This window comes from Mirounga angustirostris, unplaced genomic scaffold (assembly GCF_029215605.1).
Source record: "Mirounga angustirostris isolate CCGP_5_RB_7025 unplaced genomic scaffold, mMirAng1.0.hap1 SCAF_1, whole genome shotgun sequence".
NCBI classification, from domain to species: Eukaryota; Metazoa; Chordata; class Mammalia; order Carnivora; family Phocidae; genus Mirounga; species Mirounga angustirostris.
The window spans coordinates 119,690,081-119,710,213 of NW_026991709.1; the positions used below are offsets into that span (position 1 = coordinate 119,690,081).

Here is a 20,133-nt window from a genome sequence, read left to right on the forward strand (position 1 = left end):
AATAACTTGGTTTGAAGGAGGTGGACCAGAGGGATAAAGAGAGAGTCACCTTTTATAATCTTTATGGATGTGTGAGGCTTAAAACAGGTGAAGCTCAAATCAGCAAGACACAAACACCCTCAATAAGATACATACTCAGCTTAGAAGGACACACCCGCCCCTTGAGCTTATTAACGCTTGAGGGCGGAGACTGTAGCTCAAATATATTTTCCATATGACTTGAATTCCAAAATCAACCTCTAAAGCCATGAATTTCTGTTACTTAGACCTCGAATTAGCTTCACTATGGCAATTGTGAGGATCAGTATTTAATCTTGGTTAATTCAACTGGAGTGTGATTTCCTACTTGGAAACAATTGGGGTAGGATATGAATACCTCGAACCACGGAACCCTTTTGCCTGCCCAGCGGGAACTTGATGTACACCCCACAAGGCATGGAGTCAGGAAGGTGGAGGGACCCAGGGCCTTGTCTGTATCTCTCCCTCCGGAGGGCCTATGTTAGATACCTTACAGCACCAAGTAAATAACACGCTCCGTTTAACCGGCACCTATTTGTCAGTCGCTGGCTTTTCTAAGCCTGCTAGAAGAGTTTTGGAGCAAAGGTGGAGCGGTTTCTAAGATTCTTTCAAAGGCTTTGTTTTCAGAACTCATTTCCCCTTGTCTCTTTCAAAGGAAAAGAAAGTTCTGTACAACTTACGTACTAACAGTTTTTCCAAGGGAATTGGAATTCAGCATTTCAAAGACCTTGCTTTCAGAACTTTTTTCTTTCCACTTTTTCCCTGCCAAAACCAGAGAGCTCTAGGCAGTTTACCAAGGAAGTTCTCCCGAAGGTACTGGACGGTAGCTCGGGATAGGGCCGCGTGACGCGCCCCACTGCCAATTGCTTCCTGCTTCCGGCGTGCTGCCGTTTAAGGGGGAGGGGCTTTGGCGGAGACTGCGGCTGCCGCGGGGGTGTCACTACCCGGTCCTCACAGTGCGCAGGCGCCTGCTCGGGCCGTGAGCTTCGGGCTGCCGCTCAGGCCTCGTCTCGGCCTCTGAGCGCGTCCACCTTCACGTCCCCGTCCGTGTCGTCCCAGGCCCGAAGACCTGCACCCCACCTGCGCGCCCGACGCTGTGCTGGGCCCTGGGAGCCAAAGCCTGATCTAGTCGCCCTTGGTGAGTTGGGCTGTAGCTCACAGCCGCTCGGGCTGAGTCTTCTCGTTTGCCTTGGCCACTTTTAAGGAGCTAGCGTTGTGTGCAGCCCCCAGCTGCTGTGCTGATTGCACGTAAATGATTGAGCTCCCACAGAGGGTGGGAAAAGCGGACCGACAGTTTACCTCGCTTTAAGGACCTAGGTACGGAGGTGTAGGAAGTGAGCCTATCAGGGCTGTGCAACCGCGCGGGAGGGGTCGTCGTCGCGTTGCTTTAGGGCGTCTGCTATAGTCTAGAGCAGTGGCGAAACATGGCCCCAACTTAGCCTGCCACCTGTTGTGAATTACCGGCCCTCAGTCGCAGGCATTTGTCGGCTTACATTTTCTATCGCTATTTTCACTCCTAAGTCGGGTATTTGCACCAGAGATGGTACGGCCCGCAAAGCCCCAAAGTATTGGCTGTCTGGCCCTTTGAAGCAAAAGTTTGGTCTTCAGCCTATTGAGAAGAAACTTAAGACTTCTGGGAGAGCCCTGAGAGATTCAGGGAACCTTCCTGCAGTCCGTCTGGCATCCCTTCTGTCTGTTCTGGGTGTGTGAGATCCGAGTGCTGCCTATTCACTTACCAAGATAAATCTAAGTGCACTTAACTTTACCTGGGTCTGACAGCCTGAGTGAGGTTCATAGTTTACCCGAGCCCCAGTAATTCCCTCCAAAAGATGTTCTGTCACTAGGAAAGGACAGAACTAAAGAAGATACTGTGATATTAGCAACAGTAAAATATTTGTGATTATTTGCATCTTTGTGAGGGTTTTGGGGTATTACGTTATTCACTTTGGTGACATCTGCCAAACATAGGAAAGCCAGTAAAACCCCTTGACCACTCATCCTAACACCTTTGTACCAGCTCCTCCTCGGTGGCCCCAAGGTCACGGAACACAGTGGAGCTGCAGGCTGCCACAGTTGTGAGTTCAAGGCAATCCTCAAAAGCTGTGCCTATGGGAGAATGAGTTGGGTCTTCCTCCTCCTTAGGGTTTCTGCCCATTCATTCCCTGCTCCAGGTGGAACAGCCGAGGCAATAGGGTGCACAGAATGTGTAGTATATCTACATGGGGTGAATGAATCAGTGGGAGCATTGCCAGGTCTGCTCCACGTAAGGAGTTCCGGAGCGTGCTTGTTCAGGATATGGTTTTTCCTTCATAACCCAAGGTTATTCTCTAGGATTATGGTGTATCTCTCAAACAACGGTAAGGAAAATTTACTTGAAGCTTGAAAATAAGGCAAAAATACAGGAATTTTAAATGGCTACCAGGCTCAACCAAGGGGCACCTGGGTGGCTCAGTCGGTTAAGCATCTGACTCTTGATTTCAGCTCAGGTCATGATCTTGGGCTCCGTGCTCAGTGGGGTGCCTGCTTGGGATTCTCTCTCTGCCCTCCCTGCTTGTGCTCTTTCTCAAGTAAGTCTTTTTTTTTTTTTTTTTTTAAAGATTTTATTTATTTATTTATTTGAGAGAGAGAGAATGAGAGACAGAGAGCATGAGAGGGAGGAGGGTCAGAGGGAGAAGCAGACCCCCTGCTGAGCAGGGAGCCCGATGCGGGACTCGATCCTGGGACTCCAGGATCATGACCTGAGCCGAAGGCAGTCGCTTAACCAACTGAGCCACCCAGGCGCCCTCTCAAGTAAGTCTTAAAAAAAAAAAAAAAAAAAAAAGGCTCACCCAAGGATAATTTGTTTATGAGATGCTACTGTGTTTGACCTTGTGTTTTACCATTTATTAGAGCTCAGACATTGTAAAGTTACATGCTGACTTGAGTTCTGCTTGATAGAAAAAAAAACAAATTATGGTTTTATTGCTCTGTAGGATAGTAACTAGTTTCACATATGGCATAGCAATTATTTTTAAATATATTTTTTTGTTTTGTTACTTTTTTCCCTGAAAATCTTATTCAAGCATTCTTTTTTTTTTTTTTTTTTTAAATCCCTTTTATTGAAGACTGTGCAAGCCTGTTCCTCACATACTCTTGGAAGCAGCTCTACCACCTTACTAGCATGTACTTGGAGCGAAAGGCAGGCCCAACTCTGTAGTTTTAAGCCTCTTCTCTTTTAATGTACTCTGACTTCCCATTGGCCAAGGTAAATCACATCAAACTCAAGGGCAACGAACTTCTCGAAAGGAGGTGGGAATAAATATTACCTGAACAAGTGTCTAACCTACTATAACAGTTAAGTTTATGTGTCAACTAACTGGTCCATGGGATGCCCAGATAGCTGGTTAAACATTATTTCGGTGGTGGGCTGGGGGGGGGGGGGGGTCTGTGAGGGTACTTACCGAAGAGATTAGCATTTGAATTAGTAGACTGAGTACAGCTGATGGCCCTCCTCAGTGCAGGTGGGTATCCTCTAATCCATTGAGGGCCTGAATCCAACAAAAATGCAGAGGGAGGGAGGATTCTTTCTCTGCCTGAGTGCTGAGCTGAACGTCAATCTTCTGCCCTTTGCCTTCAGATTCAACTGGAATCTACACTATCAGCTCTCTGGCTCACAGGCCTTTGAACCACACTACTGGCCTTCCTGGCTTCTCTAGCTTGCAGGCGGCAGATCATGGAACTTCTCAGCCTCTGTAATTGCGTGGGCCAATACCTTATTACATATATTGGCTCTGTTTCTCTGGAGACCCGTGACTAATACACCTGCCAGAGTGAATGAGCTGGAGAATTTCATTAACAGAACCCATTACAGATTCTTAGAACAAATAAAAAAGATCATGTGCTATACAAAATATAAACGCATATGAACTGACTTCTCAGCAAAAGCAAATTGCAAACTGCACCTCCGTGAATGTGTATCACAGACTTCGTTGAGCATAGTGGAGATGATAAGTAAATTCAGCCAATCCACACATGGTAATGCTGTAATCTTGCGCTGGCATCATGTAGAGATTTTTTTTTTTTTTAATGAATGCCAGTTGTATGTAACTTTGCAGGAGGTAAAGAGATATAGGTGATATAACTATGTTTATAAAAGACTAAGCTTATACCCATTATGAAAACATCTAGGGGGGGCGCCTGGGTGGCTCAGTCGTTAAGCGTCTGCCTTCGGCTCAGGTCATGATCCCAGGGTCCTGGGATCGAGCCCCGCATCGGGCTCCCTGCTCAGTGGGAAGCCTGCTTCTCCCTCTCCCACTCCCCCTGCTTGTGTTCCTGCTCTCGCTGTGTCTCTATAAAAAAAAAAAAAAAAAACAACCTTTAAAGAAGAAAACATCTAGGACGGAACAGCAAATTTGAATCAGACAGAGGTAGGAGACTCTACAGCCTGGGAGCCAAATACAGCCCACCCCCCATTTTTTGTAAATAAAGTTTTCTTGGAGTCCAGTCATGGGCCTTCCATTATGAGTGGTCTGGGGCTGCTTTTGTGCTACAACAGCAGGGTCGAATGCGTGGAACAGAGATCACAGGGCCCATGAAATCTAAAATAGTTTGTCTCCGGCCTTTCACAGAAAATATTGTTGACCCCTGATCTAGAAGGATACCACAGGTGTGATTTTTACCTGCTCTTAAGTTGCCTCTGGAGACACCACAGCCTGCACAGCCAGCGAGGTGACGGCAAGGGCAGCAGGACAGGCCTTGCGAATGCCCCAGCCTGTGACAAGTGGAGCCTGCTCGGAGATGTGGGGCAGGGTCTGCTCGAGGGCCTACTCCTCCCTTCCGGCTCCTCCTCAGGCTTCCTAGAAAAATGTTTCCTGAAGGGAAAAATGTTATGGGTATCACCATCCCTCAAGAATTAGGAAGGTTCACCTCTGTTATACATCTTGAGCTGAAAACAAGAGCTATTTATGTGAAGATGTGAAAAACTCGATTTGCAGCAGTAGCGACGGGCACATGCAATGTCAGGCTGCTTTCTCTCCACTGACATTGCTGGGATTAAAAATAGCTGTTCTGTTTGTCCTTCAGTCTTGTATTGAACTGGAGCCTCTGAGCTGAGTTCTCCTTAGCTTCACGCTTAATGAAGCATAATTTATATTAATAGCAGCTATTAAATCTAGAGTGCTTAATAGGAATTTAGAGTGGAGGCCCTGAGTCACCGTGCTCCGCCAGTGTGGTCCCCAGAGAGCTGAGCTCAGGCCCTGAACGCCGGTGGCAATGAATCTTGGGCCTGGTGAGGTAAAGCAGCTGTGGAGGAGGAGCGCGGCTCAAAATCTCCAGCTGAGCCTGGAGTCTGTCCGGTCCCAGGTCTTGTGGCGGTCCCTTGGTAGTGTAACAGCAGATGTGCATTCGGCTTGTGCTTTGTGACCTGGCTCTCTGAGCTTCAGCATGTTTTTTAGCCTGGGAAATGGTGGTATTTGAATGGGTATACTCTAAGAAATGGGAGTTGCTATCAAGAATCATAAGACACATAGAAATGAGGATTTGATACTGGTTCTGCACCGCAGTGCAGATCTAGATCTGCTTAATGACTGAGCCACCCAGGCGCCCCCCTAGATGTTTTCATATGAACTGACCAGGTCTAGATACTGGTTCTGCACCTCAGTGCAGATCTAGATCTACATCTATCGTAGATGTAATGTGGAAGGACTTCTGTAGAAAATTACTGTGGGAAACAAAATAGCTCTCTTTTAGACCTGAATTAGCAAACCTTTCCTTACTTGTCCAGGTTTCCTTCCATTAGCACACATTGTGTTTGCATTTTCGCTGTGTTATAAATGCCCTCCTCAAATGTCTCTCTGCGCCCCCACCCACCATCCCACGGGTCCCTTACAGGTATTGGGAGAAGAAAATGTCTTTCTCATCTGTGACTTGCCATTGCTTCGCCCAGGGTCTGGCACCAACTAGGTGTGTGGTTATGGGGTTGCTGTGAGCACGGTTATTTTACAGTTAAGAAAACAGTTAAACACAGGGTCTAATTGTCTGGTTTGATACCATCCCCAGCTGCTTGTCCTTGGGCAGATCACTTAGTCCGTCTGGACTTCAATTTCCACATCTGCAAAATGGGGTTAATAAAAGTATACCTCATAGGCTGTTGGGAAGATGAACTATAAAAATAAGGCAGTTAGGGGACACCTGGGTGGCTCGGTTGGTTGAGTGTCTGCCTTTGGCTCGGGTCGTGGTCGCAGGGTACTGGGATTGAGTACCGCGCTGGGCTCCTTGCTCAGCGAGGAGCCTGCTTCTCCCTCTGCCTGCCGCTCCTTCTGCTTGTGCTCTCTCTTTGTCTCAAATAAATATAAAATCTTAAAAAAAAAAAAAAAAGGCACTTAGGATGTGCTTGTGCCCTCTGGTTATTTCTAGTAGAGCGGGAAAGAAGATGTCGATGCATAGGCTGTAGCTCCTTCTGTCAGTTGTGTACTCGGTGCGAAAGTCCTTTTCTGTGCTGGCCTGTGGGGCCGGTCCACGTGGTGGAGGCCTGGCTCTGTGCACAGCTTCTGCTCAGCACTCGGGTAAGTGGGAGACCTCAGCAGAATGTGGACCTTCTAAGAAATGACCAAGTTGGCAGCTCCTCTTTGGAGGATACTGTTTGAGGCAAGTCATTACAGCAACACCCTGGGTCCTTTTAAGCACGCCCAGGAGAAAATGCTTTTCACAATCTACTAAAGCCCCGAAGCAGGAGGATTAATAACAGCTTTTGTCTGGGACTCAGGCAGCCCGCAGGAAGAGCAGCAGTGAAGACCTGGCCAGATGGAGGCCTGTGCATCCTCACTGAGCATCCCTTTCCAAGGAAGCAGTGGTGGGAGAGAGGGAGAGAATTCTTACTGCTGTAGCCAACAGTGAGGAGCTCTGCTTCACGAACAAGCGGATGAGTCCGTAGACCATCCAGGGTGTCAGTGCTTCGATCAGGTCGTTCTTCATTTCTGTGTTGCTGGCTTAACGCTAGTGATTCAGTGACGGAGGTGGGGCTCTTTGCTGGGCTGTGGACATCAAAACCAGAGTTCCCAGGACATTTGCTCTTCTGTGGTGTGCGGCTGTGTATGCCCTCTGGCCTGGCACTCCCCCCAGCTGCAGGGATCACTGGCGATCCTTGGGGCGAAGAGGGCCTGGACACTGGCAGAGCACTACACTGTGGAGTGACCTAGGGAGACTCAGGGGCAGGGCAGTAATAGCACAGCTGACTCACAAGCTGCTTGTTTCCTGAGCAAGGCACAGGGTAAGGCAGTGGAGAGAAACATGGGAACAGAGTCCCCATGCACCCGGGAGTGGACCCAGCTTTTGTGTGCCCTTTCCGGAAAATAATACAGGCTGATAATCACAAAAGTAGGTAAAAAGTTAGAGTGCCTAGGTGGTGCAGTCGGTTAAGCATCCGACTCCTGGCCTCGGCTCATGAGACCGAGCCCTGTGTTGGGCTCTGTGCTCAGCGGGGAGTCTGCTTGGTATTCTCTCTGCCTCTCCCTCTGCCCCTCCTACTTGTGCTTGCTCGCTCTCTTTAAAATAGATAAATCTTTTAAAAAAAAGTAGGTAAAAAGTAGATCTTTATTTAGAGGAAGAAAGAAATGACATCAAATTTCAGATTTTTTTTTTTTTAAAGATTTTATTTATTCATTTATTTGAGAGAGTGAGAGAGAGAGAGCACATGAGAGGGGGGAGGGTCAGAGGGAGAAGCAGACTCCCTGCCAAGCAGGGAGCCTGATGCGGGACTTGATCCTGGGACTCCAGGATCATGACCTGAGCCGAAGGCAGTTGCTTAACCAACTGAGCCACCCAGGGGCCCCAAATTTCAGATTTTTAAAAGCTGACAAAACGGGCGCCTGGGTGGCTCAGTTGGTTGGGCGACTGCCTTCGGCTCAGGTCATGATCCCAGGGTCCTGGGATCGAGTCCGCATCGGGCTCCCTGCTCTGCGGGGAGCCTGCTTCTCCCTCTCCCACTCCCCCTGCTTGTGTTCCCTCTCTCGCTGTGTCTCTCTCTGTCAAATAAATAAATAAAATCTTAAAAAAAAAAAAAAAGCTGACAAAACTAGACAAATAATATTGTCCTTGAATTAACAGCTAGATGCCACTCTGTAATAATTTTTACTAACCTATTTTGGTAGCATATTCTTTTTTTTTTTTAAAGAATTTATTTGAGAGAGACAATGAGAGAGAGAGAGAGAGAGAGAGAGAGCGCGCACATGAGAGGGGGAGGGTCAGAGGGAGAAGCAGACTCCCTGCCGAGCAGGGAGCCCGATGCGGGACTTGAGCCCTGGACTCCAGGATCATGACCTGAGCCGAAGGCAGTCGCTCAACCAACTGAGCCACCCAGGCGCTCGGTAGCATATTCTTTAATTGTCAATTCATGTAGGGACAATTTTGTAATGTCATTTACTGTGAGGACAGAAAAGTGATTCAGTCTCTCTTCTTGCATAGTTTATCAGACATTACTGTATATTATTGGTAGTTTAGGAATACCTCTTTCATCCTCACGAATCCTTATAGTATGTCGTGGAAATGTGAGGATTGTTGTAAATTTGGAAAAAACTTCTATTTTCAGGGTATGGATCGTATTTCCTTCTGCTTGTTTGTTTCTTGTTTGGTAGTATTCTGGTCCTCATCATCTTCTATCTCTTCTGTTATTTCATGATCTACACTTTTTGGATACCATGATTCCTTCCTTCTCTTCATCTGGACCTCAACATTTTAGTCTAAAGTGATATGAGAGGTTTGGACATATTGACATCTCTCCTAGTCTGTCTTTTAGTTGGTATTTTTGGCTTCCATTAGGATACTTCCTTTCTGTTGTATTTGAGTTTTGGAATGTTCATTAATTCTGGAAAAAAATACACAAAATTGATCTGTAATTAAGGAACACACAAATCCAAACACGTTTTTAAATACTAGTACTTTGTATTTAACTGCATAATTGCGAAATCAACTTACTTTTAGACAATATATTTTGACTGTGTTGGGGTTTTTCCAGGCAAGTTTCTTCAGGTCCTTCTCTTGCATCAGTGGTAATTTTTTTTTTTTCTTTAAAGATTTTCTTTAAATTCAAGTTAGTTCACATTCATCAGTGGTAATTTGTATGCAGTTTTATCTGAAACTTGCAGATTTTTTGGAGGAGAAATTGTTAGATACTCCGTGATACATGGAGATGTTTAAAACGTGCTATTTCCTACATAGACATGTTTTCTGTTTGTAGTATTGCTGTAGGTTTCTGCCTTACAGTGCAAGAATTAAGATAAAATTTATTTTGTTGCATTTCCATAAAAAAAAGAATTTTAAAATGTGTGCCAAATGTATAGTTGTGTGTACAACGTTATTAAATGTATTCCTGAGAAGAGAGATCTTTTTTTTTTTTTTAAGATTATATTTATTTATTTGAGAGAGAGAATGAGAGAGCACGAGAGGGAAGAGGGTCAGAGGGAGAAGCAGACCCCCCTGCTGAGCAGGGAGCCCGATGTGGGACTCGATCCCAGGACTCCAGGATCATGACCTGAGCCGAAGGCAGTCGCTTAACCAACTGAGCCACCCAGGCGCCCCGAAGAGATAAAAAGTCTAGGATGGCACTATCTAAGATAGTGTGGATAGGCACTGAAGCCTTTGCTGGTAACTAATCTTCCTGTGGTTGTACGATGGAGCTCTGACTCCATGCATTTTGAACTTGATTTCTCTCCCACCCCCAGGTGCTGTGGAACATGTTTATGCCATCATACAATCTCTGGACTTGCACCTTTGTACAAGCTGCTGGAGGAGTCGGCCAGTGGGTGGTAAGAGTATTTCCTGAGAATGACTGCACAGCCCTTTGTGGAATACCCACTAAACGATCCCACAGCTCTTCCAATGCCAACTCCAGGAAGGGAAATGACACAGGGGGGAAGTCAGCTGGAGAAAGACGGCATTATGTTTAAATGTCTTATTTTTGACAAATCGTGACCATGAGAACACATTGCTGGGGCCGCTGTCAGGGCCTTGGGAGGGGACTGGGCAAGTGAGGAGCATTGAGGAAAGGGGCCTCAGCTTTGTGGGGGAATCCACCTCTGTGGGCCCACAGGAGCTCATCTAGGAGGGAGGGAGCAGGGGAGATAGGCTAGGAAACAGGCCATGCAGGGTGATATGATGGGTCCGTGTCAGAGGGAAGCAAGGTCAGTGGAGAAGCAGAGAGGAGGGACCCAGGTCAGCTGGGAGGGCAGGGAAGGCATCCTTGAGGAGGTGGTGTCCAAGCTGAATGATGGCCACTGCTTAGCCAGATGAACAGATGAGAGAGGCATTTCAGGTAGAGGGCACAGTGAGAGCAAGGGCCCAGAGGTGTGGGTGTATGCAGAGTCCAGGGATGCACAAATCCTTTGGTATGGCTGGAATTCAGAGTACCAGGAGAGGAGAGAAAAGTGGCTTAATAGAATAGCAGAGGTGGGATGGCAAAGGACCTAGAGACCATGGTAAGGGGAGGATGGGCCCTGGGAGGCACTGGAAGATGCAGGTGTGATTTGTATTTAGAAGGCTCACTTGAAGCTGGGTTGAATTGGAAAGGAGTCAGAAGAGACTGTGCTGGTGCAGCGTGGGGGAGAGTGGCTATGTGTGAGAAGAGTAGGTCTGTGTATTAGAAAAAAATAAGGTATGAGGGGAAAAATGAAAACTTCGGATAAGTGGGGATTTCCAAGAATAACAACCCAGGTATCTGGGTTGATGGGGATGTCAAATGAGGGGACAGAGGAAGAGAAGCATATTGGTTGGAGGAAGATGAGGGGCTGCTTGAGGTTCTTACAGTGACGATGCCCCATGAAGGGGCCTCAGATACACCCACACTGCTGGTGAGGAATCTGCTCTAAGTGGTGACTTTTGCAGGTCAGTGAAGCCAAAAGCAGGCATGAGCTACTCGAAGGAGACAGCGTGATGTGAAAGAATCAAGGGCATAGCACCAAACCCTGAAACACTAATACTGAAGACAAAAAAAAAGTATAGAACAGTGGGAAGAAATGGTAAAGTGTAGGAGAAAGATCAGACTCCAGGGAATTTTCCTGAATTTGAGCATGACCTAGAAAAAGATAGAATTAGGCAGAGCTTTCAAGGAATACTGGATGGTTGGGGAAGCGCAAATAAAGGCAAGCATGTTTTCCTTTTTACAGTTTCAGGTGATTTTCCATGTTGGCATCATCTGGTGATGGGAGGGGAAAACTACCATTCTCTTGTTATTTTTTCTCGGTGGGATTGGAGGGGATATAAAACCATAACATTCTCAGTATCTGAGGCAGACATTCCATGAAATTAGTAGAGAATATGGACAAATACCAGATATGGAGGTTTTTGCCTAAAATTATCCTGGCACTATCTCTGTGGCCTAAAGTGTGAACCCAGCTTTTGCATATACATTTGAATTTACTAATGACATTATTTAACTCCTATGATAATAGTTTTGTGTTTTGCATTCTATGTAGATGAATATAGATACTCGTTATCTCAGTTAATTAGCCAGAATAATGCTATGTAATTTAACACAGCAGAAGTTTATTTCCCAATCATAATTCCTCTCTACCATGGGTCACTTGGAGTTCTGCTCCATAAGGCTATTCAGGGGTTCCAGGCTGACAGAAGGTGGATCATCTTGAAGCGCCACCATCTGGAACACTCGGCTTCCTCAGTCCCCTGAACAGAAAAAAAGAGAGCTGCTGTGTCGTGCCCTATAGCTCGACAATGCTTTGTTCCGGAAGGGATATGGACGACTTTGATGTCTAGCCCTTCGGCCAGGACAAGTCACACAGCCCCATCTAACTGTCTAGGGGTGGGGATGTAGAGGAGTACATCCATATATGATAGGCGGTGTATGTCTCTGCAACACCCAATATTGTATAAATCCAAATTACCCCCAAACAGTTTAGGTCAAAAAATATCTCACAATTAATATGAACAAGTATCTGTAAAATGCTTTTACTGGAAATCATCTAAATAAATACAAATGGAAATGCATCTATATAATTTTACAATGTCTGGTTTCATTGGAAGCAATTTATTTTTTAAAACCCTAGTAATTTAGATTTTGACATAGTATTTTTAATATTAATTGTAGTACCACATTGGCATTCCACTTATATATTTTCTGATATTAATTCAAGAGTAACTAGAGTATTTTTTATTGTCATTTTTATATGAAAATAAGTGTAGGAAATTCAGAAAATTACAGTCATAAAAAGTTTTAGCTATATTGCTTTTGCTGTAAAACCCAATCTTAGCATAATTTAAGTATGTCATGATATGTTTCTATCTTTGCTTTCTGTAGTAAGTGCAACAAATACTAAGAAGATAAAACACATAGTCACATAAGAAATTGAGTTTCAACAAAAACTTAATTCAACAGATTTTTTTCTCATTCCAATTTATAAGGAAATTACTAGACTGTCAAATGTTAAATTTCCCAGTTTTATTATACAATCATTTTTATTTGGAAGGAAAAGCATTCAATACAAAGTACCTATCTCTGGAATTCCTAATCCTTTGCAGAAAATAAAGCTCATATGTAAGATTTTTTTGTTGTTTAAAAGAAAAGTCAGGGGATAGTTTCATTTCCCTTTCTTGGCTTAGAATCCACCATTTCATAGGCCAAGATTGAAAGTGACACGTTTTCTTCATTTTTTTTTTTTTAAGGATTTTTAGGGGCAGCTGGGTAGCTTAGTTGGTTAAGCATCTGACTCTTATCTCAACTCAGGTCTTGATCTCAGGGTTGTGAGAGCAAGCCCCTTGTTGGGCTCCATGCTGGGCATGGAGTCTACTTAAAAAAAGGATTTTTAGCTGCATGTAAAGAGAAGCACTCCTTTATTTCTTCTTTACACACACATGAGACTTCTGATACCCACATGTGTGGGTTTTCCACACAGCAAGCAATTGTCTGTGACACCAGCTGGGTGTCCTGTAATTCACTTCAATTCAGACACCATCCACTTGGAGTCAGTCAGATCCCACATGCTAAGGTCTCAGTCCCACAAGACTGCCCAACTTCAGATGCCAGTCACAAGTCCCAGCTTCTCACCTGGGCTTCTGACTGATTGGTTATAAATCAAGGTCCCCTCAGCCCCCTGGTTATAAATCAAGGTCCCCTCAGCCCCCTCCTTGGGCTTGATCATTTGCTGGAATGGCTCACAGACTCTGGGAAACTGTTACGTTTACGGGTTTATTACAAAGAATGCAATAAAGTATACAAATGAAAAGCCAGATGAAGAGATACATAGGATGAGGTCTGGAAGGGTTCTGAGCACAGGAGCTCCGTGCTCGCTTCGGCAGCACATATACTGAGCACAGGAGCTCCTACCCCTGTGTGACTGGAGTGTGCCATCCTCCTGGCCTGCAGGTGTGTTCACCAATCCAGATGCTCTCTGAACCCAGTATTATAGGGATTTTTATGGAGGACCACATAGGCTTGATTGACCATTAACTCAACCTTCAGCCCCTCTCCCCTTCCTAGAGGATGGGGAGTGGGACTAAAAGTTCTAAGCTTCTAATCATGGCTTGGTCTTTCTGGTGACCAGTTCCAGGAGCCCACCAAGTAACCTCAGTAGAAGAGAAGATTCTCCTATCACCCAGGAAATTCTGAGCCCTGTGTCAGGAATAGGGTCTGAGACCAAATATTAGAACAAAACATGCTCTCAGTGTTCTTACCACTTTAGAAACTACAAGGGTATAGGAGCCGTGTGTCAGGAACTTGTGGCTCTTTACAAAGAGTTGCATGGAGTTTGTTTTTTTTTCCTGGTCAGAATATATTTATTTTTAAGAAAACTTTTTAAAAGTTTTTTTTAACATTTTATTTTATTATTTTATTTTAATTCCAGTATGGTTAACATAGTGTTATATTAGTTTTAAGTGTACAATGTTGTAATTCAACAATTCTATACATTATTTAGTGTTCATCATGTTAAGTGTACTCTTTAATCCCCTTCATCTACTTTAGCCCTCCACCCACCTCCCCTCTGGTAACCATCAATTTGTTCTCTATAGTTAAGAGTTTATTTCTTGATTTGTCTTTTTTTTTTTCTTCGTTTGTTTCTTAAATTCCACATATGAGTGAAATCATATGGTATTTGTCTTTCTCTGACTTGACTTTGCTTAGCATTATACCCTCTAGTTCCATTTATGTTGTTGAAAATGGCAAGATTTCATTCTTTGTTATGACTGAATAATATTCCATATATATACACTTACCACATCTTCTTTATCCATTCTTCTATCAGTGGACACTGGGCTGCTTCCCTAATTTGGCTATTGTAAATAATGCTGCAATAAACATAGGGTTGCATATATCCTTTTGAATTAGTGTTTTTGTTCTCTTTGGGTAAATAGCCAGTAGTGCAATTACTGGGTCATATGGTAATTCTACTTTTAATTTTTTGAGGAACCTCCATACTGTTTTCCACAGTGGCTGCACCAGTTTGCATTTCTACCAGCAGTGCACAAGTGTTCATTTTTCGCCACATCCTCTCCAACACTTGTTTCCTGCGTTTTTGATTTGAGCCATTCTGACAGGTGTGAGGTGATATCTCATTATGGTTTTGATTTGCATTTCCCTGATGATGAATGATGTTGGGCATCTTTTCATGTGTCTGTTTGCCATCTGTATGTTTTCTCTGGGGAAATGTCTGTTCATGTCTTCTGCCTATTTTTAAATTGGATTATTTGGTTTTTGCGTGTTGAGTTATATGACTTCTTTATATATTTTGGGTATTAACCTTTTATCTAATATGTCATTTGCAAATATCTTCTCCCATTCAGTATGTTGTCTTTTAGTTTTGTTGGCTGTTTCCTTTGTTGTGCACAATCTTTTTATTTTGATATAGTCTCAATAGTTCATTTTTGCTTTTGCTTCCCTTGCCTCAGGAGACCTATCTAGAAAGATGTTAGGACCAGTGTCAGAGACATTACAGCCTGTGCTATCTTCTGTGATGTTTATAGGTTCACGTCTCATATTTAGGTCTTTAATCCATGTTGAGTTTCCTTTTGTGTATGGTGTAAGAAAGCAGTCCAGTGTTTTGCATGTAGTTGTCCAGTTTTCTTGAAGACCATTTGTTGAAGAGGCTGTCTTTTTCCCATTGCATATTCTTGCCTCCTTTGTTGATAATTAATTGACCATGTAATTGTGGGTTTATTTCTGGGCTCTCTATTCTGTTCCATTGATCTATGTATCTTTTTCTGTGCCAGCATCATACTGTTTTGATTACTACAGCTCTGTAGTATATCTCAAAATCTGGAATTGTGATACCTCTAGCTTTGTTTTTCTATTGATATGACTATTTGGGGTCTTTAGTGGGTTCCATATAAATTTTAGGATTGTTTGTTCTAGTTCTGTGAAAAATGCTATTGGTATTTTGATGAGGATTGCATTAAATGTGCAGATTGCTTTGGGTGGTATGTTCATTTTAACAATATTTGTTCTTCCATTCCATGAGCGTGGAACGTCTTTTCCTTTGTGTCATTTTCATTTCTTTCATCAAAGTTTTATAGTTTTCAGAGTACAGGTCTTTCCTCTCCTTGGTTAAGTTTATTCCTAGGTATCATTATTTTTGGTACAATTGTAATTGGGATTGTTTTCTTAATTTCTTCTGCTTCGTTATTAGTGTATAGAAATACAATGGACTTCTGTATGTTCATTTTGTATCCTGTGACTTTAGTGAATTCATTTATTGGTCCTAATAGGGTTTTTGTTTTGTTTTGTTTTTTGGTGGACTCTCTAGGGTTTTCTAGATATAGTATCAGGTCATCTGCAAATAGTGAAAGTTTTACTTCTTACCAATTTAGATGCCTTTTATTCCTTTTTCGCACATGATTGGTGTGGGTAGGAGTTTCAGTGCTATGTTGAATAAAAGTGGTGAGAGTGGACCTCCTTGTCTTGTTCCTGATCTTGGGGGAAGAACTCTTCAGTTTTTCCGCATTGAGTATGATGTTAGCTATGGGCTTTATTATGTGGAGATAAGTCCCCTCTAAACCTACTTTCTTGAGGGTTTTCATCATGAATGGATGTTGTACTTTGTCAGAAGCTTTTTCTGCATCTATTGAAATGATCATATAGGTTTTTTTTTATTTTTAGACAAATTACACTTTTTAAAATTTTATTATGTTAATCACCATACATTACATCATTAGTTCTTGATGTAGTGTTCCATGATTCATTGTTTGCATATAACGCCCAGTGCTCCACGCAGAACGTGCCCTCTTTAATACCCATCACCAGGCTAACCCATCCCCCCACCCCCCTCCCCTCTAGAACCCTCAGTTTGTTTCTCAGAGTCCATCGTCTCTCATGGTTCATCTCCCCCTCTGATTCCCCCCCTTCATTTTACCCTTCCTACCCTCTTCTTTTTTTTTTTTAACATATAATGTGTTATTTGTTTCAGAGGTACAGGTCTGTGATTCAACAGTCTTACACAAATGATTGTATAGTTTTTATCCTTTCTCTTGTTGATGTGATGTATCATCTCATGTTGATTGATTTGTGAATATTGAACTACCCTTGTATCCTAGGAATAAATACCACCTGATTGTGGGGAATAATTTTTTTAATGTATTGGTGGGTTTGGTTTGCTAATATATTGTAGAGGATTTTTGTATCTATGCTCAGGGATATTGGCCTATAGTCTCTTTTTTGTGGCATTTCGATCTGGTTTTAGTTTCAGGGTAATGTCCTTATAGAATGAATTTGGAATTTTTCCTTCCCCTTCTATTTTTGGACTAGTTTGAGAAGACTAAGTATTTTAATTCTCTTTTTAAATGTTTGGTAGAATTTACCTGTGAAGCTGTGTGGTCCTGGACTTTTGTTTGTTGATAATTTTTTGATTACTGATTCAGTTTCATTGCTGTTAATTAGCATGTTCAAAATTTCTATTTCTTCCTGATTTAGTTTTGGGAGGTTATGTATTTCTAGGAATTTAGCCATTTCTTCTAGGTTGTCCAATTTGTTGGCATATAATTTTTCATAATATTTCTTACAGTCCTTTGTGTTTTTGTTATTTCTCCTCTTTCATTTTTGGTTTTATTTGAGTCCTCTCTCTTTCTTTCCTTTTTCTTTTTGATGAATCTGGCTAAAAATTTTCAGTATTGATGATCTTTTAAAAAAACCAGCTCCTGGTTTCATTGATCTGTTCTGGTTTTTTAGTTTCTATTTCATTTATTTCTGCTTTAATCTTTATTCTTTCTTTCATTCTGGTTTTGAGTTTTGTTTGTTCTTTTTCTAGCTCTGTTAGGTGTAAGGTTAGGTTGTTTGTTTGAGCTTTTTCTTGCTTCTGGAGGTATGCCTGTGTTGCTATAAACTTCCCTCTTAGAACAGCTTTTGTTGCATCCCACAGATTTTGGACTGTTGTGTTTTTATTTGTCTCCATGTATTTTTTTGATTTCCTCTTTGATTTCTTGGTTGACCCATTGATTGTTTAGTAGCACATTACTTAACCTCCATGTATTTGTGGTCTTTCCAGATTTTTTTCTTGTGGTTGATTACTAGTTTCATAGCATTGTGGTCAGAAAAGATGCATGGTATGACTTCGATCTTTTTGAATTTGTTGAGGCTTGTTTTGTGGCGTAATAGGTGATCTATTCTGGAGAATGTGCCATATGCACTTGAAAGAATGTATATGCTGCTGTTTTAGGATGGAATGTTCTGAATGTATCTGTTAAATCCATCTGGCCCAATGTGTCATTCAAAGTCACTGTTTCCTTGATGATTTTCTGTTTGGATAATGTATCCATCAATGTAAGTGAGGTGCTGTAGTCCCCTACTGCTATTGTACTACTATCAAGTACTTCCTTTATGTTTGTTGCTAGCTGCTTTGTGTATTTGGGTGCTCCCATGTTGGGTGCATAAATATTTACAATTGTTATATCTTGTTGGATTATTCCCTTTATGATTCTTGAATGCCTTTTGTCTCATGTTGCACTTTGTTTTACATTATTATTATTATTATTATTATTATTATTATTTACAGTCTTTGTTTTAAAGCCTATTTTGTCACATGTAAGTATTGCTACCCGGCTTGTTTCTCACTTCCATTTGCATGATTAGTGCTTTTTCATCCTTCACTTGCAATCTGTGTTTTAGGTCTTTTGTAGGCAGATATAGATGGGGTCTTGGGTTTTTTTTTTTTTTTTTTTTTTAATCCATTCTGTCACCCTGTGTCTTTTCACTGGAGCATTTAGTCCATTAACATTTAAAATAATTATTGATGGGTGTGTACTTATTGCCATTTTGTTACTTGCTTTATGGTTGTTTTTGTAGTTCTTCTTTTTTCCTTTCTTCTCTTGCTCTCTTCTCACATGGTTTGTTGGCTTTCTGTAGTGATCTACTTGGATTCCTTTCTCTTTATGTTTTGCATATCAATTCTGGTTCTTGATTTGTGGTTATCATTAGGTTTGTAAATACCATCTTCTGCCTATAGCAGTCTATATTGTTGGTCACTTAAGTTTGAGCCCATTCTTTACTCCTCTTCCTCCCACCTTTTTAGGTACATGGTGGCCTACTTTATATCCTTTTATTTTGTGAGTCCCTTGACTAATTTTTTTATAGATATACATATTTTTTCTGCTTTTGTGCTTCCTGCATTTCTTACTTCTAATTATGGGCTTTCCATTCCACTCAGTGAATCCCCTTTAATATTTCTTGTAGGGCTGGTTTAGTTGTCACAAATTCCTTTAACTTTTGTTTGTTTGGGAAACGCTTTATCTCTCCTTCTATTCCTAATGATAGCTTTGATGGATAGAGTACTCTTGGCTACAGATTTTTTCCTTTCAGCTCTTTGAATACATCATGCCACTCTCTTCTGGCCTGCAAAGTTTCTGGTGAAAAATCAGCTGATAGCCTTAGGGGTTTTCCCTTGTATGTAACTGTTTTCTTTTCTCTTGGTAATTTAAAAAATTCTCTCTTTATTACTACTTTTTGCCATTTTAATTACTTTGTTTTAGAGTGTACCTACTTGGGTTGATTTTTGTTGGGGTCTCTCTGCTTCCTGGATCTGGATTTCTGTTTCCTTTCCCAGGTTTGGGAAAATTTCAGTTATGATTTCCAGGTGCATTTTCTATTCCCTTTTCTCTCTCTCCTCTTTTAGGATCCCTATGATGTAAATGTTATTATGCTTGATGTAGTCACAGAGTTCCCGGAGTCTGTTTTCATTTTGCATATTTTTTTTCTCTCATCTGCTTAGCTTGATTACTTTCTCTTAATTGGTCATAGAGGTTGCTGATTTGTTCTTCTGCTTCCTCTAGTCTACTATTTTTTCCATCCAGTGTATTTTTTAGTTTCATTTATTGTGTGCTTCATCTCTGATTGGTTCTTTTTTTATCTCTTTGTTAAGGGTCTCACTGATGTCCCCCACTCTCTTCTCATGTCCCATGAGTATCTTTATGATCATTACTTTAATTTCTTTATCAGGCACATTACTTATCTTTGTTTCACTTAGGTCTCTTGCTGTGGTTTTTGTCCTGTTCTTTCATTTGGGACATAATCCTCTGTCTCCTCATTTTGTCTAAATCTCTGTGTCTGTTTCTCTGTGTTAGCAAAGTCATCTGTCTCCTGCTCTTGAAAGTAGTGGTCTTATGAACAGGAGGTTCTACAGGGTAGTGCCCTGTGGTGCCCTGCAGTGCAGTGTCCCTTGTTTACCAGACCTAGCGCTTCAGGGGTGTCGCCTATATTTGTTGCATGTGCCCTGTTACTGTGGCTCTGCCATTTTTTTCCTTCAGTCCTGTTATCTGCAGTGGCTCTCTTTGTCTGTTGTGGGTAATCTTGGTCCCTGTGGTTTAGTAGGCCAGTCTGGGGCCTCCTTGGACTTAAGTCAGACCAGGCATTTGCCAGAGATGCAGTAGCACCAAACTGCAGGGGACTTTTCTTGTGTTGTCCCCTGAGAAGGTTTGGTTGGTGGGCAGGGCCTGTAGTCAGAGCAGCTTTCTGCCCCCAGTCTACTGCTGGGGCTGTAGTCAGACTGGTGTGTGTGGTTATCTTTCTCTCTCCCCAGGGCAGGAGTCACTTTGGAGTAGTGCTGGCCCCTACTGGGGCTGCTTGCATACTGCCAGCCTTGTGGAACCACTTTGGATGGGTTCCAGTTAAGAGTGTATTGGAGGGCATGGTTCTGGGAGGTATCGTGTTAG

General features: G+C 42.5%; 1 long non-coding RNA gene across 1 annotated transcript in view; it reads left to right on the top strand.

Annotated features, from left to right (window-relative positions):
- The first annotated feature begins 995 nt into the window (after positions 1 to 995).
- LOC129045387 (uncharacterized) overlaps positions 996 to 20,133 on the top strand; it is an 81,849-nt gene continuing 62,711 nt past the window's right edge. The window contains exons 1-2 of the long non-coding RNA XR_010410310.1: positions 996 to 1,156; positions 9,714 to 9,797. This is a non-coding gene — a long non-coding RNA (uncharacterized LOC129045387). The remainder of the gene's footprint in view (positions 1,157 to 9,713; positions 9,798 to 20,133) is intronic.